Source organism: Perna viridis, chromosome 9 (genome assembly GCF_037379345.1).
Source record: "Perna viridis isolate PV_CMFRI_1.1 ecotype Kerala chromosome 9, ASM3737934v1, whole genome shotgun sequence".
In the NCBI taxonomy this organism is placed as follows: domain Eukaryota; kingdom Metazoa; phylum Mollusca; class Bivalvia; order Mytilida; family Mytilidae; genus Perna; species Perna viridis.
This window is the reverse complement of record NC_142453.1, coordinates 26,483,096-26,500,822: the sequence shown is the minus strand read 5'-3', so window position 1 is coordinate 26,500,822 and position 17,727 is coordinate 26,483,096. Positions and strand designations below refer to the sequence as shown.

Below are 17,727 nucleotides of genomic sequence, written 5' to 3'. Positions count from 1 at the left end.
GACCATTGGTACAGCCCATTTTATTTAATTGTATTGAAGATGTGAATTCAAAAAAACATTTTTTAGATAACCATCTGTAATCAAAAGATAGAAGAATTTAATTTATGAATATGATTATGCATAACCAAGTTGATTTATTTAAACAATTAAGGAAATAGGTACTTCATGATTGTGGCACTGGATACAAAACATATTTTAGTAATTCATTCATTTACATTGTACATGTAAGCACAAGGTTTTAATCTTGTTTCTTTTTTATTTATAGTTGCAATCTACATGTATTGCCGAAGCTATAAAAGACATTTTGACATATCCGACTTCTTTAGAATTACATAAAGGGCATTGCCTATCCTGATATAGTACATTATGCCAGCGTAGTACTATCAAAATACAACTGTGCATCGACCTTTGAAATGCCAAAGTGTTAGAATATAATTTCAGCAAGAAAGCCTAATGAAGGAAACACTCAAACAACATGAACAAGTTTTAAATTCCATGACACAACAGATTATGAAAGCAACGTATGAATATATACATGTATGTTGCAGCATAACAATGGGGATAACTGAAGTCTTACAAGCAGTAGAGAAGTGCACGTAAAAATGCAATTATACATGAACATATTGGTAAACAGTTTGCCTGAACCCATATTATTGTACATTATTACATGCATGAATGTTCATGAATAATACATTGATACTCCTTTGTGTACATGTACATCTGGTTTTCATTTTTAAGACAGGAACAATAAAAATAACGAAGGTATGATAAAATATTGTGTTGATCGTTCTTTCACTTCTTAGGCTAGTAAGGGCAATATACACGGTACAAAGAAATTGTAGTATTTTCATTGATAATTTAAATAGGAGGGAAAAATGATATTCAGTTCTTTATGCAGAAATTGCATTGTAAGAAATATATGTACATGTATATGGCTATGTTTCCTGGCTGCAAGGCTTTAATTTAAACATGGAATTGTACATACACTGTATCAGTACATGTTCTGGTATATAATTTTAAGTTATCAATTGAATTATATGTATGGAATGTACATAAGAAATTACTGAAAAACTTGAAAAGGTTAGTATTGTCAGTATAGGAAAATAAATACTACTGTTTTTCCTATACCTGAATGCAGGGTAGGAAACTCATTCAAATTCTAGCCAGTCCTGAATACAATTTTTCAATATATTTACTATATGGCTTTATAGATTTTTGTTGAAATGGTTACCCTTGTCAAAAAAGTCTCGGGCTGGCGGACAGGCTACTATTTCTTACCCTGCTAAATGGTGTTTTTTTAATTTTTCAACACATGCAATGCAACATCTTAATAAGTGTATTACTATGGAAAAAAAATAACCCGCATGAAATTTTTGCCTTGCAAGTGCAATATTTTTATTTATATTTAAGCAGCAAGCAAAATGAATATTTCTATTTGAAAAACAATTAAAAATATATAGGTTAAGATTACATTTCAGTAAAAAATCTTTCTGATAGTTTTCAAGTCTTTTTCTAATTTGTTATACTTATTTAGAAAAAGTGAATGTTATGTTTATAAAATCTTCGGGAAACATGTGAATATAAAAATGTGTATCTCCGCTGCTTAACCTGGAAGTCCGGGTAATATTTTCTTTCCACAAGTTTCTCTCAAATATAACCCTGGGTCACCAGTGACTTCTTATACTTTTTTACTGGAACATTATCTTAACCTATATATTTTTATTTGTTTGATTGAAGGAAATGATGAATTTTCTCCGTAAGGACAGTCACTTTTTGTTACTTCCGGGACATGACTTTTATTTTCATAAGTATATTGGGGAACCTAAAGGGAAATTTAGAAAGTACACATAATAACGGTAGAGCTTGCACTGCTTTGTGGCGCTCGCTATAAATATTGTAGTTTACGACAAATCTGGAATAACAATTTTTATCATACTTTAGTCATATTTCTTCTTGTAAACCTGAATTGTCTGTTACTCAGTCCGAGGCCAAATTGTCATAGCATAAAACATATGAATTTCATGATTTTTGGTAATATGGTGGCAAATTGTGAATTTTTCATGTTATAAATACAGTATTCTGTCTTTCATAGGTTTAAGCAATCAAGAATAGATGTCAATTGCCAGGTTTTAGAGGTTAGACTGAAGAACTGTGCCCTGCCATTGCACCACAACTTTATGTATTTTGACACTTGATTTGAAAATAACCTTCTTGAAAGATTTATGTAAGCATTTTTATTTGTTAGCATATACCACACTATTATATTGTGTAGTTAAAATGCTGATTTTATGCTTTACCAGAAAAAAAACCAAACTGCATTTTAGTTAAGAATATGTTTTTCATTAACTTATTTCCCGAGGCCAATGGCAAGATGTGATAAAAATAAGCAAATTTTACAGTGTTATATATTGTGGCTATGTTTCTCTAGGAATTACACTACTTTATTAAACTAATGATGAAACAAGGGTGTATTTTGTTCAGCTTTCATTATTTATGTAATGAACAGAATGTAATTTTTTTTTTGCAGTAGGGAAAAAAAACTGTCTTGCATGATGCGCACATTGATTCTGATATGCCCTGGCAAGGATCAAATCAAAGTACGAGAGCTCTGTAACTCCTTATTTGTGTAATAAAATGGATAAACTTAGTGAAAAAACACTTTTACTTCATTCTGATAAGTGGAGGTAAAGACACTGTTTTTTCCAGCTGAAAAGATCTTTTGTAACAAATTTCGACAAAAGGTATGTTATATCCTTTTGTTAACTAGGAAAATGTAGGGCAAAAATTTAGTTTTAAATGTAATATGTGTACCTTATTTTTTAAGGCTGTAATTCTATACCTACATATTTTGCCAACTATACAATTTTGTTGGTGCACATACATGTACATTGTAACATACATGCACATTTCCTTGAAAAAAAAGAAACTAATAAAAATAAGAAAAATGGCATTGCTATTAAGGTTATCATTTCATTATTTTTCTGGAAGTACATGTATGTATTACTGCATACATTGTACATATTGGTATCACCTTGTCTGTCTTTCTGTGAGAATATTTTTACTTAAAATTATTCTGCTCCAAGGGGATGGATTTCAAATTTTATATGAGGATTTATAAATGTACATTTAAAACGAAAGTAAGAAGCAAGTTGTTCTCCAATGACACCTTTCTGTACGAGTTAGGGTATACCTAGCACTACACTGCATTTCATGAAGATATCTAAAATTAACATGTGTACATGGCACGTTTATATGTTAAATTTATTTACAGGCATCAAAGTTGAATTGAATGGATCTGTACTGCAGTCTGGCTTGTAAACATTAGCTACTAGATTATGCTCTTGATGTAATAAGGATTCAGGTATTTAAAACATGTTCTTATACTCCCTGCAAACAAAGTTAGGGAATATATTAGAATCTCTCTGTCTGTCTGTCCAACTGGCCACAGTTCTTGTTAGCACAACTCCTAAACCGCGGAAGGGATTTTGATGAAACTTTAAAGGAAAGTTTGAATCCTTTGTAGATGTACATGAAGGAATATAGTTACAGTAACGGACTCCAAAGGGAGGTAATCCAACTTAAGGGTTTTTATACTGAGCATTGCATGCGTGGCAAATGATAGACTTTCAATCAAACTGGAATAGGTATCAGATAGGTCCAAAGAAATTGATCAAGGTAGTGAATTCAAATAAAAAAGAATTATTTACAGTATTTACATGAAGGTACAGTACACTGAATTATTTTTTAAAAAATGGACAACATCACTGTTTACCTATCCTATCTCTCCCCCTTTCAGCTGTTGTCCCTTTTAAGCTCACCTGGCCAAAGGCTTAATGAACTGTTGGCATCATTTAGCATCCCTCTTTGTTAACAATGTTTTAAACTCTTCTCTTCTGACACTAATGGACCAATTAGAATCAAACTTGGTATTAATGTTTCTTGGGGTATTCTGCACAGAACTGTTGTGTGGAGTTTTGATTCCTTAAATAACATGGCCACCATTACTAAATATAGAAAATAGGGATAAGACAGAAGTATTTCGCACATATCTCCAAAACCATTATGTTTAGCTAAATTCTGACATCACTTGAAAGTGTTTAGAATGGTGAGATCTATCTCTGGTCAAATTTTCATTTTAATCTGTTAAGCCATATTGAAGTAATTACCCTTTTTTAATGTTTTTTCCATATTTTTAATGTTGTTTCTTTCAAAAATCTTCTCTTTTGAAACTACCAGTCCAATAAGAACTAAATTAAGTATGAATATTCATTAACTTATTCTATGTAGATCTGATGTGGGAATTTTTGCCCCATGAAAAATATGACCGCTGTTACATAAGATAGGACAAAGAGGTCAGTCAGAAGTTTTTCTCTTACAAGTACATGTATATATCCAAAACTGAAAGGTTTAGCCAAATTCTTTCAAATGATCCCTATCATAAGGCCTATAAATGTCTTTTGGGATCAAGTTGTCAGACAATTTCTTATTAGAGTTATTGCCCTGGAAAGACAAAAATAAGGTTTTTAGCAGTTTTTAGCCAGTATCTTGAAAACTATCGTAGAAAGAAACTTTCAATTAATGAAATGATCCTTATGAAAACTTGTATCAAAGTGTACATGAGTTAAAATTGTTGGATGACTCATTGTTAGAGTTATTGCCCTTGAAAGGTGAAAATTTAGCTAGGTGAGTAATTCAAATCCTGGGAGCCTCTTGTTTTCTAAAGCTTGCTGATAATGAGTTGATTTGTTGTATTTGAATCTACCATGATAAGTTACAGATCGAGTTTAAGTTTTTGTTCCACTTCACTGATTTTTTTCAGAATTAGGGGCCTTTGACTTTGCAAATTTTACAAAAATTACATTTTTTCAGACACTTGCAATTAATAGGCTGTTGGTGTATAATGCGACTATGATGAGTTACAGGTCAAGCACATTTTTGGTACCATTCTGCTGATTTTTACCAAAATGACAAGCTTATCTTACAAAAATAACAGTTTTTTGAACTTTTTTTTCTAAACACTTTCAGATATTGAGCTGATTTTTTTGGTATGAGAGAATTCATTGTGCATTTTTGTACCCTGATGAGTTCAGATCAAGTTTATGCTTCATTGAGATTTTCTTTGAATTAAGGCCCTTTAAACTTTCCTTTAAGCTCACATGGATCAAGTTCCCAGTGAGCTCATACTTTGACTTTGTGTCCATTTTCTCTCATGCTCATGTACGCGAATTGAACCAGTTTTAACCTAATTTGGCAGAAACAGTGTATGCAAGAGTCTCTACGAAAGATCCACTTATGGTTCCCCTTAATTAATCAAAATGGCCCCCCCTGAGAGGCCATTTAAGCTTCTGATTGGCCAATTTTCAATGATCAACTTCTGAAATCACAAGTATCAATGTTTTGAAACATGATAGGGTTAATGACTTTGATGCCTTCTACAAATGATTCACCTTTTGTGGGGCTCAGGTAACTTATGGGGTGGCTGCAGCCACTCGAAATTGCCTTTGAAATCCTATGGGAAAACACATTTTGGTCTTTATCTTTGCTTTTACAAAGCGGCCAAAAGTGACCAGATTTGGCAGAAATAATAAAATGGACAACTTTAACATTTGATTATATTTTGATTCCACTTGATTAAACAAAATTGCGGCCGGAGGCCATTTAAGCTTCTGATTTTCTGAGTTTTCAATAATCACCTCCTCTGAAATTACAGGTGCCAATAATCTGAAACTGAGTAGGGTTCACTACCAATGTCTTCTGCATGATCGACCTTTTGTGTGGCTCAGGTGGCACAGTGGGTGGCTGTGGCTTATGAAACCCAATGGGGAAACACATTTTGGCCTATATGTTTACTTTTCTGAAGGCAGTGGTGACCAAACTTGGCAGAAGTAATGAAAGGGACAACCCTAACATGTGATCAAATTTGATAAAACAAAATGGCCACCTTAGGTAATTTAAGCTTCTGATTGGCCAATTTTCAATAATCAACTCCTCTAAAAACACATGTACCAAAATTTTGAAACTTGATAGGGATAATGACCTCAATACACCTTACACATTGTCTATGTTTTGTATGGCTCTGGGGATGGCAGGAATGATGTAAGTATAGAAAACTCTCTTAATCTTTTATTTAAATGATCAAATGATATGACCACATCATTCCAAAGTTTTAAGGTGAGTGATTCTGGCACTCTAAAGCCTCTAGTTTTTTTGAAATACATTTTACTTGAGTTTCCAATATGTGAACACAAGGGTATGTGAGCATTTATAATACCCACCACTTGCAAAGGGGGGAGTATTTTTGGGAATGGGGATGTCTATCCTTCCAACAATCCTTCCTTCCTTCTGTTATACAGGGGGAACTCATCTGTTATCTGTTACTCCTGAATGAAATTCAGTAGAATTTTAACTGAATCTTTATTATATGTTCCCATTGTACACCTTGGTTTAAAGCTCTTGCATTTCACATAGCAAAGCATGGATTTTGTCGTTTGTGAATATGGGGACATGGGGGACACATTTCTTATCTGTTACCATGGTTACTCCTCTTACACCACTGAATGAAATTGAATGGAACTTTCACAGAATCTATTACATATTCCCATTGTGCACCTCTTATTTTAGACTTTTATCTGAACCAATATGGGGGTTTCACATTTCAAAAAATAGATTTTGTCATTTGTGAATATAGAGACATGAATTAGGGAACCCATATCTTATCTATTACTCCTCCCACACCACTGAATGTAATTGAAGGAAACTGTCACAGAATCTTCATCACATGTTCTCATTGTGCACCTCCTATTTTAGATTTTAATCCAGATCAATTTTGAGGTTAAAAGGTGCATGTTATTAAATGTGGAAAGGGGTACCAAGTTAATGAGCATTGATGACAGTTTTGTAGTTTGTATTAGTCAATTTAGTGTAAGCTCCCTTTTGATTTTTACATATTTTGGATTTTACATTGTTGGGTTATGGGATTTTATTCATACAAATATGGGCCAATTTTGTTTTTTTAACCATAACTCAAAAATGCTTTCACCAAATGCAACATTGACATAGTGAATTGTTTATTTCTTTTGATCAAGACTTTTGTTAATTTCTACTAAACCCTATGGCTACAGAAACAAAATTCTTATGTCTATAGAAACTCTCTGTTCATCATTCTGTTGGTCTGTTCATGTTATATTTTAAAAGTCTTATTGCATGTTTTTAAGATATTTGACTGCTTCCATTCTGGGTAAAATATATTCTGTGTCATACATTTATTCACAATCAAAATTAAGAGAATTATATGTCCATATTTGTCACATTTATTCAGGGTTCGACCTCTGTTGATGTATCTTGCTGCACGTTGTGAAACATTTTATTTCTCACCCTTTGGCTTTTATTGTTTTTTTTTCAGTTGATTCTGTTTCAATTCAATATGCGAAAAGGCAACTGCTAAAATTAAAACTAATGTTCGAAGGTAAAGTCTCACTAACCACTTCTAATGTTTCCAGGTCTAAATTACTTGTTAAACTAGTGACACGTTAAAGTTGCATAAGTTGGGAAATAAGGCTTTCAAAATCATTATTCTAATGGTACAATGACTGTATAAATTCGTCACAAAATTCACTTGAATAGAAAATACTGAAAATCAACATTTTTACCTTTTCTGCTAACTGACAGCATGGAGGCAAATTACTCACACACGTAAACAATATTCGTACACTTACGTAGTAAATTACAAATTCGATTTTAGAGTACACATTCTCAGCTTTATTTTGACTACTTTTAATCAGAATACACACAAATAATGCACATACAATGCATATTTTAGGTACAGTGTGTTTTTGGTACTACATAGGGGGGGGGGGGTGGCCCTTTAACCCAGAAGTGGTTAGTGAGACCTAAGGAAGTAAAATGGACAGCATTTTCAGTCAGAAACAAAAAGTTCTGTACTTTAATTGATTCACAACCTGTATATTCTTCAAAGGAGAAGGGGTGAATATATACCGTGATAACGGGTCTTATTGGCCTCAAATTCAACTGAAAATTAATCATAAAGTGTTCAATAATTTCAATTATGAATTTTGAGACTTGAAACAATCACAAATGAGAAAACATAAAGACTTCTAATAATTCTTGAATTTAACGGACAAACAAATTGCTTGAAGTTTACTAATATTAAAATTTATATTGTACTTTTTGGTCACTTTCTGGTCATATTTTTGGCAAGAAACAACTTCATATTTAGTTACTACATTCATTATTACATAAATTATCATATATATGTAAAAATATAAAGTTGTTTCTTAGGTTTTGACATAGTTTTCTGGATGTATATGTAAATATGTCCGAAAAAAAAACAAGATTTAAAATTCTCAGCATTTTTTTGCTAAATTACGTAAAAGTATGACTTCTTTACAACGAACTAATGCCACAAATGATTAGTTATGTTTTTAACTACTTTTACAAGAAAGTTGATATTTTTGGGCAATATTCATAGCTTAATGCCTCTTCACCTTTAGAATTTGGACCTTTTATTTAATTTGGTTTTCATTGGGATTAAGTTTAACTTTATTTTGATTTAAAAAAAAAATAGTTCTTTTGGAATTATCAATATACTAAATGTATCTGTAAATTCCACTTTTCACTGAATTTTTTAACAGTTAAATATCTGATTATAATTCTATATTCTATGATCACATTCAACATTATGAAGGTTAAAAGTTTTTCCAAGTTAAACCCTAAGGTGTAAACACATATGTTTGATATTGTATCTAACTTAAACTATTGACTGTACATGTACCTACTCTCTATTTTCAGTTTTACACCTGTAAGTTGAATGAACTGGCAAATAGAGATAAATTAAATTATACCCCCACTTGAAAAGCTGGAGGTATATAGTGATGATATGTCCATCCGTTCATCTGTTCTCAACTCCACTGAAACTGCTGAATGAAATTTGATGAAACTTAACAGATTCTTTAATACTGTGAAAGCATTTTGATTTGTAGATTCTAATTTCTAGGCAGCAGGGATGAAACATAAGTTTGTGGATTATTGAATTTGTGGTTTTGAAGTTTTATCAATGGGAACCTACTTTTCATTGGGAATCAAAGAAATAGGTCCTGTTATGGGCAATTTTGGCCTCAAAATTTGGAATTGTTCAAAATAAAGATTTTTCTCCTTTTTGTACACATAAGTGTTTACACCAGCTAGTTTGATAAGATTTAAGCCAAAACAGAAAAGCATCTCATCACTGTAGCACAAACAAAATTGCCGAAATGATGAAAAATCCATAAAATCTTGATAATTCAGCATATATTTGATGGTTTTTGTGAAAAACAAATTTGGTCACATGCGTGGTCATTCTTTATCTTTATATATTGTAATTTGTAAGATACAACATTTATGTCAATATTTGAATGAACACGGATATCAATCACCACTCCCTTTTTAGGCAAAACCAAGGAGAAATATGTGCAAAAATGCAACAAAAGTGAAGATTTCACTACTATGTGTTAATTTTGACTGCTATTAGGTCAAATACATTCATGATATCACAAAAATCGGCTGAGATGTATTTACTTCAACCATTATCCTTTCAAATAAACTAACTAGTATAGACCAAAACAAATCTTTCAAAAATGTTGAATACTGGGGCCAAAATAGGGCCTTACCAAACCTATTCCTTTCATGGTTTGACCCACCCACTAAAACCATGAAAATTGGTACCCCAGGAACAATTGTACTTTTACAGTACATGATTCCATACTGCATCTCCTATTTAGTTTTCCCATCTGATTGACTTTTGGGGTTTCCTGATGCAAAATATTTACTTAGTCATTTGTAGACCAAAAGGAGACCCTCTGCAAATTGTCTACTTCTCACAAAATGCTAAATGGACTTTGTTGAAATTTTCATAGATTCTTTATTACATTATACCTTTGTGTACCTCCTATTTTATTTTCCATCTGAATGTTAAAATCGCTTATGGGGTATCATATATGGTTTCTGGGGAGGGAAATCACTTGTGACGGTATCAGCATGTAAGCTTCTCCCACAGTTTTCTTAACTTACCAGGTCAAAATTTTATTGCTAAAATATTCTTTTTTATTTCAGTAGATTATTTGAAGCCTCCAGATGTACCAGTTATATGGTCTGTAATGAAGCAGTCATGACTCCTGTAGAAAAAGCTTTTTTGACATAATAGAATATGTAAGTCAAAGAATTAGCAATATTTTTACGGTTTTAGTACTGCTGTAAGTTCTGAAGTTAATGAGATTTTGTCTGTGATTATATATTTTCTATATTTTCTTCTTCAGTGATACCAATAAGTTATTACTACTACTTCATTACACCCAGTCACAGTTTTATAACACCACTAAAAAAAATTGAAATTGTATAATGGAATCACCCTGTCATTCTGGTCATTGGTGTCTCTTCACTTTGGTCTTTTTATGATAACATGAGTAAAACAAATTCAATTCTTTTAAAGCTTTGTTCCTAGGGACAGACATGGTGGAGGACTCCATAGTTTTTGGTGGTTTTTTGCCCCAACTGCTTTGAAAATATGTACCTAAAAAGAGGAAAAAAAGGTGAAATCATTTGAATTGATAGAAAACATTTATTTTAATTCTATTTTTTTAGGAATTAAGTGTCAATTTGTTCTTCTTAAATTTTTTTCAGATTTCTTTAGAAGCATATTAGGGGTATTCAGAAAAAATATTATCTTTCCATGATGAGTTACTATCTTATCATGGCAATTTATCATCTTGTCGTAGCAAGTTACATATCTTACCCGAGTTGCTGTCTTCCGATGGTTTCATTTTATCTTGCTACAACAGTTTTTATTTTGCCATATGAAGATACTCGTTGATCTTTGAAAGTCCATTTCTTTGAATATTTGATGTGCTATTTAGTAATGAAATCTATAAGAATTAAGAAAATTGAAAAGTAATGCATCATATTTAAGAAAAAACACACTAATTTGACAATGTGAGCAAATATTTTATGGTCCATTGAAGACAAAATGACAACTTGTTCATCTTAGAAGTTTCAGAGGATGCAGAAATATAATAGAATGGTTGGGAAAATGAGCTATCTCCCTTTTAAATGCGTTTAATTTCACAACATTATCTAGGCTTGTTGTGGAAGAAATAGTTTCTTTTTGAAAATAGTGTTTGTGCAATCTAGATAGTATTGTTGGTTGTTGTCATCAACAAAACATATACCTTGGTGACCCCTAATTGCTACCCTACGTAAAAACTAAGTCATTTTTAGCTCATCTGGCCTAAGGCCATGTGAGCTTTTGCCATCACTTGGCGTCTGTCTTGCCCATCGTTGTCGTTAACAATTTAACAACTACTTGACCAATTGGAACCAAACTTGGTATGAATGTTTCTTGGGGTATCCTGCATAGAACTGAAGTGGGGATTTTTGATTTGTGGAAAAACATGGCCGCCGTTACTAACAATAGAACATAGGGGGTCAGACAGTAGTTTTTCGCATATATCTCCAAAACAGTAAGGTTTAGCCAAATTCTGACCAGATAAAAGTGTTCAGCATGATGAGATCTATCTGCGGTCAAAGTTTCATTTTCATCTATTAAGCCATGTTGAAGTTATTGCCCTTTTTCAAAGTTTTTTTGCTATTTTTAATGTTATTTCTTTCAAAAATCTTCTCCTCTGACACTATTTTGCCAGTTGAAACAAAACTTGGTATAAGTGTTCCTTGGGGGTATCCTGCATAGAATTGAAGCTGGTTGTTTTGATCCGTTGAAAAACATGGTCACTCTTTTTAAAAATAAAACATAGGGGTCAGACAGTAGTTTTTTGCATATATCTCCAAAACCGTTAGGTTTAACCAAGTTCTTTCAGTTGCTGAAATGATCCTTATTTTTAGGACTACAAAAGTCTTCAGGCATGAAATTTGTCAGACGCCTTCTTAGAAGAGGTATTGCCCTTGACAGGGGAAAATGACAGGTTTTGTTTGTTTTTGTTTTTTTTTTTTTTTTTTTTTTTTTTTTTTTATTTTTTATACAGTTTTCAACCAATGTCTTGAAAACTATGATAGATTTAAACTTTCATGTACTGAAATGAAGAGGTATTGCCCTTGACAGGGGAAAATGACAGGCTTTTTTTTTTTTTTTTTTTTTTTTTTTTTTTTTTTTTTTTTTTTTTTTTTTTTTACAGTTTTCAACCAATGTCTTGAAAACTATGATAGATTTAAACTTTCATGTACTGAAATGATCCTTATGATAAGTCCTATCGAAGTTTTCTTGAGTCAAAGTTGTTGGACAACTTCTTGTTTAATTTATTGCCCTTGAAAGGCAAAATTCAACCAGGTGAGCGATTCAGGCTCCTGGGAGCCTCTTGTTTTAGTACAGCACTACTTCAAGTCTTACCTAATTAAGTACTTAATATTACTACTCGAAATCCAGTCTACATTTTTTATAAAGTTTATACAATGGTGCATTTATTGGTTTTAGCATTTCTTTTCCTTTTTAGATTAATTTGAATCAGTGCTTTTACAATAAATGTACTGTATAAGCTTTCTTAAAGGTTCACCATTTTAAGTAATAGTCACTTAGTTATCTGACAAGTAAACCTATTTATCATACTAGAATACTTAATTATCTGACTAGTAAACTTACAAGAAAAAAATTGTCTTGGTCATATAATCCCCCATCGTCTTAGTTATGTTAACTTGGGTTAAACTTGTCTGGTCTTTTTTGAAATTTCAACACATTGTTCCTAGGGACATGGTGGGAAGCCATATTGTTTTTTTGAGATTTTTATCCCATCACCTTTAAAAAGAGGTAAAATGAGTGTTATAATTGGAATAAAAAAGAATGTTCTAAATCTGATTTTTATGATTCAAAAATCAATGTGTTTCTTTTAAAATTTTGTTTTAAAAATATTTACAGGGTAGTCTTTGGAGTAAAGGGGATACAAAATTGGGTCATGCAAAATTTTTTGTTCAATTTTTGGTCAAATTTAAAAAAAAAATGTATTTTGTATTGGATCCCTCCATGTGCTTTTTAATCAGATTTCTGTTTCTCTTAAGGTTTTCAAGTCATTAAAGGTCAAAGAGGCAACACCCTAAAAAATGCGCTTTAATTTCAATGACATTTGATGTATATAGTTAGTATTGTCTCCTTAGTTGAATGGTAATGATGCAAATATTGCATACCATGATTTAACTTCATTTTATGTTTTTTTGCTGCAAATGCATAGCGGTCTAATGGCCCCACCCACCCTTGACCAAATGGGATAACAAGGCATAGAGCAACCCCATCCTAAATTTTGTTGAGGGATTCTCAAATTTCCTATACCTCAGGTACTCTTTTTCTGCAATATTTTGGTGAAACATGGTAACAAAGCGTGATACCTTTATTAATTTGGTTAATTAGGCTGGGTTTACTCTGTGAGTGGCCCTTTGCAAGTCCGGGTGTCAAAAGAATAGGCCTGCAGCAGCGCTAAGCTTGTCATAAAAGGCAATTAAATAGTGCTCAGAAACCTAGCTGTGGGCTAGGCGCTCTGCTCACAGAGCAACTGGGTTGTGTGCCCCAGGAGGCGGAAATGGGTACCCCTGGTATGTTACATGTTGGGGTTGTCAGGAAAACCTGGCCGCAAACCATAGTGGTGCACCATGTTGGGAAAGATGCCACAGTCCTCACACTTTACAGAACCCTGCTGTGGTGTTCGATATGAGTGGGAACCTTTGTGCTCGGCCACAGGGGGCTAAATTGCCCTACCTAACCATCTCCCCCTTTTAACTTGTGACAATCAAAATTTATCGACTTATTATCCTTGTGTCTCATCCTTTTTCATTTCATCATCATTTCATGTTCATTTTATCATTCCTTTCATGTTCATCGAATGAATATAGCTGAAATATTGCTGTTTGGGCGTTAACCCAATAATCAATCAATCAATCAAGTAGGTGAGTGATTCAGGCTTTTCAGGAGCCTTTTGTTCTTTTAAATTGTTTCTTTTTTTTTATATATATTCCTCGTATGTCGCGAAAGTATCGCGACATTTGAGGAATCTAATAAAAAAAAATTAAGATACAATTTTTAAGGTATTACTTCTTTGATGTTTGCGTCATCTTTAAGATTTCCAATTAGATCACTTGATTATGAAGCACTAAATTTGCTACATTTATGTTAATCATATCTGGTATGTAGTTGGATTAGCATTACTACATCACAATTCAGTTTCATTTTTTGCATATGTGTTTGCAGTCATGTTTTATTGACTGTATTGATTTTGAAACTTCAGATTTAAATGTTAAGTTTTCTTTTTAGATCAGTTCAGTATGAACCACTTGTGGTGAATCACTGAATCAAAATTATATATAAGTTTATGCATATGCCCCGGCATTCACGATCTAGTGACTTTGAAATTTTAAACTCTTGTAAGGTTGTAATTTTCTGTAGTTTTGCCTCTAATTGGTAAAAAGTAGATCTTGGGATTTTTTTGAATTGTTAATCAATTTTGTGATTTTGTTCAGTAGAAGGTTATTTATTGTGAAGGACTTTCAACTCAGTTCATTTGTCATGTTTACTCCATTGCTGGGGCATATGAATTAATTACAGAAAATGACAATAATTTTTTCTGAAATTTATGTATATAATTCAGCTTGAAGGTATTTTCGGCCAGAGAATTTTTATATAGTTTGCGCTCGTGAATTCTTTTTAATCTGCTTAAATGTGTATATTGACATGCACATGAAAATTTATTGTGGTCTAGTGCATAGTAGGGGGTATCAGAAATGTTATTTGATAGTGTTTGTTGGGGGTAATTTGATGTTTATTTTCAAGAATTCTGTGAATCTACATGAAAGAGTTATCAAGGGAACCAAGGTTATAGCAGTAAATCAAAAGAATGTAATCCAGAATCAAAGGCCAGACATGGAAAACAGACATACACAACAAAGAACATCAAATAACTAAAATCATACATACGAAGTAACAAAAGCAAATGAGCAACTCGGACTCCACTAAAAACTAGGAGCATGGACCAGGTACACCGTTAGGGTAAGCATCCTCAGCTTTTCTAGAAACACCAGCTGAGTTGCTCATAAAAAGTCAAGTCCGGGGTAGCTGAAAGAGGAAAGGAAAAATTTGACACGTTTAACAAATAAGTTTTCATGGCGCAGATGGATACACAGTAGCGATCCATGAGTTCTTGATGACAATTATAAAACTTCTGTTGTGATGACTTCAATCTTGTAGCAACAAAACCCTGTTCCAGAAGCCTATTTGTTAGAGTTCTAGTGCAATACAAAAAGTCTCATAGTTTCGGCAATTTCTGGCATAATGTATTAGTTAATATAAACACTCCATACGCAGAAGCTGAAGGAACTTGCCACAGATGAAAGGAAAGGTGACAATTCTGAATGAAAAGTCATCATGTTTATCGTAAAGTTTGGTGAATAGTTTTCCTTTACCATCGATTTCTAAGTGTAGGTCAAGACATGAGGCTGACTTTGCAGTGGCATTAGTATCCTTTATCTCAAGTTCTATGGGGTAAATGTGATTTATCAAAGTCCCGAAATTAGGATTGTTTATAGATAATACATCATCTATATAGTGGAAACTGAGATTAAAAAATCTAGCCAAACGATGTATAATGTTTTTAAGTCGGGATTTTAACTGAGTATGGGAAATAGAAGTATACAGTGTTGAAAAATCATAGGTTTTAATGCTATTAAAGTCTTGAACTGATTGTCTCCAAAAGATCTTTTTGAATTTTTCAGGATCCACAGTAATACCACTATGGGAGTAACAAGTGTTGTGGTATGACTGCAGACCCTCTTTGACAGTTGTGAGTATAGAAGTTAAAAGTATTGAAAGAGGTTTGGTGGTACATTTTGCAGATCCAGCTATGAAATGTTGTTTGTATGGATTCGTGTAGAGTTTAGGAATCCAGTACATATACGGTAAATCACAATCATTGTCCTTGGTAGAGAGACCAAAAGAAATGTACTCTGATTTTCCATTGAATCTGCACTTTACTTTTGCTAGGGCTGCTAGGTGGGAAATATAAACCAGTGAGCAATACATTGCTCAGCTTTGAGATTTTCTGGACTAACTGTACACTAGGAACATTAAAACAACCACAAAATTATCTGTGAACAAGGTTTAGACTGAAATCTGACAATTTAGTTCATTTTTATGAACCCAATTAATTCAATATGTCAAAATCAGGGGTTTTCACAGCCTTGTCTTAGGGTCTATAAAAGCACAGAGTTGTGTTTTTTATTTGTTTTGAAATTTTTGTATTTGCTAGAGAAAAAACATTTATAATGTGAAAGATGACCTCATAGTTTCATTCCATCGACATTGATACATCTAGTCAATACATGTATATTCATGTACCTTATGAGGTCTCAGAAATACTTTATTTAGAGTAAGTCATACAAGGTAAGGTTTCAAAACAGACAAATTTTGTAGAAACACACATAAAATACAGCTGACTGTTGCCTTATGTATCTTATAAGATTAGAACTTTACATTATTTCACATTTGTTTCAGCTTTTTGTTCAAAGCCAAAATAAAGGCTAGCATAAGATAAAGGTCAAAATCGCACTTGAGCAAGCTATGTAAAGGTCTGGTTTAAAATGATCTGAAGTGACACTGTTAGCTTTGAAACTATTTCATATTATTTTTAATGTAGATTTTAATATATATAGGCCACTTCAAGTTTTAAGTTGATCCTTTTAAGTCACTGTGAGAATCATAAAATGAGTTTTCATACCTACCCCTTTACATGGTCTTAAAAAACACAATGTTTTGCCTCAAACCAACTCTAGCTCTTGTAAATTGAAATACACGTGATGATGCAACTGATGTAAAACAAGTTACCAAAAATATTGCATTTAAAAAAAACCGACTTTTTAAAGGGCTCTTATTTATTTTGACCACAAGACATGTGAGTCATGGAATGAACCACTGATAGTTCTCCATCTCCAGGTCATATGAATTTATTCCAGAAAATTTGTCAATTTTTCTAATATTTATATATAAAATCAGGCCAGAGAAGCATTATTTAGTTTGTGGTGGTGGAATTTTAAAAATCTGCTCAAATGTGTATATTGAAATGCAATTGAAAATGTATTGTGGTGTCTTGCCTATATTACAATATCATATCTGTTTCATCCATATGCTCTGCAGGTACTATCAAATATTGAACAACAATGACCATGCACAACAGGCAAGACATACATGTATCTCTGTGATAACAGTGTTTAGTTTTGTAAAACAAGGGTATTTTTGTTTTACATTAGGAAATGTATGAATATTTGTCATAATTTGTTTTTATATAATTCCTAGAAATATTTTAACTTTTAATTAAATGAATGCATTTTTATATGTTTGTAGGTATGGTTTACAACAGCCATAGGGATCACAGCAAGCTGGAACCAGTGGATGGTTAGAACAATGGGAATGTATTAAAAAGACAGAACAAACTGTACCATTATAGAAATAAAAAAATATAAAATTCTAAAATATGTATATTTTTTTTAACAAGTCACCCATGAAGACTTACAAGGTTAGGAATGCAAGTCCCCTTGAGCCACAGGCTATCTTGTCTATAATTACTCATACATGTATCTTACTAATAATGTGATGTTAGAATTTTAGTGTGCATGAGTACTTAAGTGCCAGGATACATGAAGGTTAATAATAGAGCAATATATAAATAAGGCCAAGTATTAATCTGTTTATCACAT

At 32.5% G+C, this 17,727-nt stretch overlaps 1 long non-coding RNA gene across 2 annotated transcripts in view; it reads left to right on the top strand.

The window, feature by feature from the left end:
* Positions 1–17,494, top strand: part of LOC148607542 (uncharacterized) — a 36,226-nt gene extending 18,732 nt beyond the window's left edge. The window contains exons 2-7 of one of the 2 annotated variants that reach the window (XR_015915427.1): positions 2,093–2,224; positions 2,528–2,597; positions 3,272–3,361; positions 10,108–10,203; positions 15,751–15,933; positions 17,375–17,494. This is a non-coding gene — a long non-coding RNA (uncharacterized LOC148607542). The remainder of the gene's footprint in view (positions 1–2,092; positions 2,225–2,527; positions 2,598–3,271; positions 3,362–10,107; positions 10,204–15,750; positions 15,934–17,374) is intronic. The other variant, XR_015915428.1, reaches the window with a different exon arrangement.
* Positions 17,495–17,727: the final 233 nt, after the last annotated feature.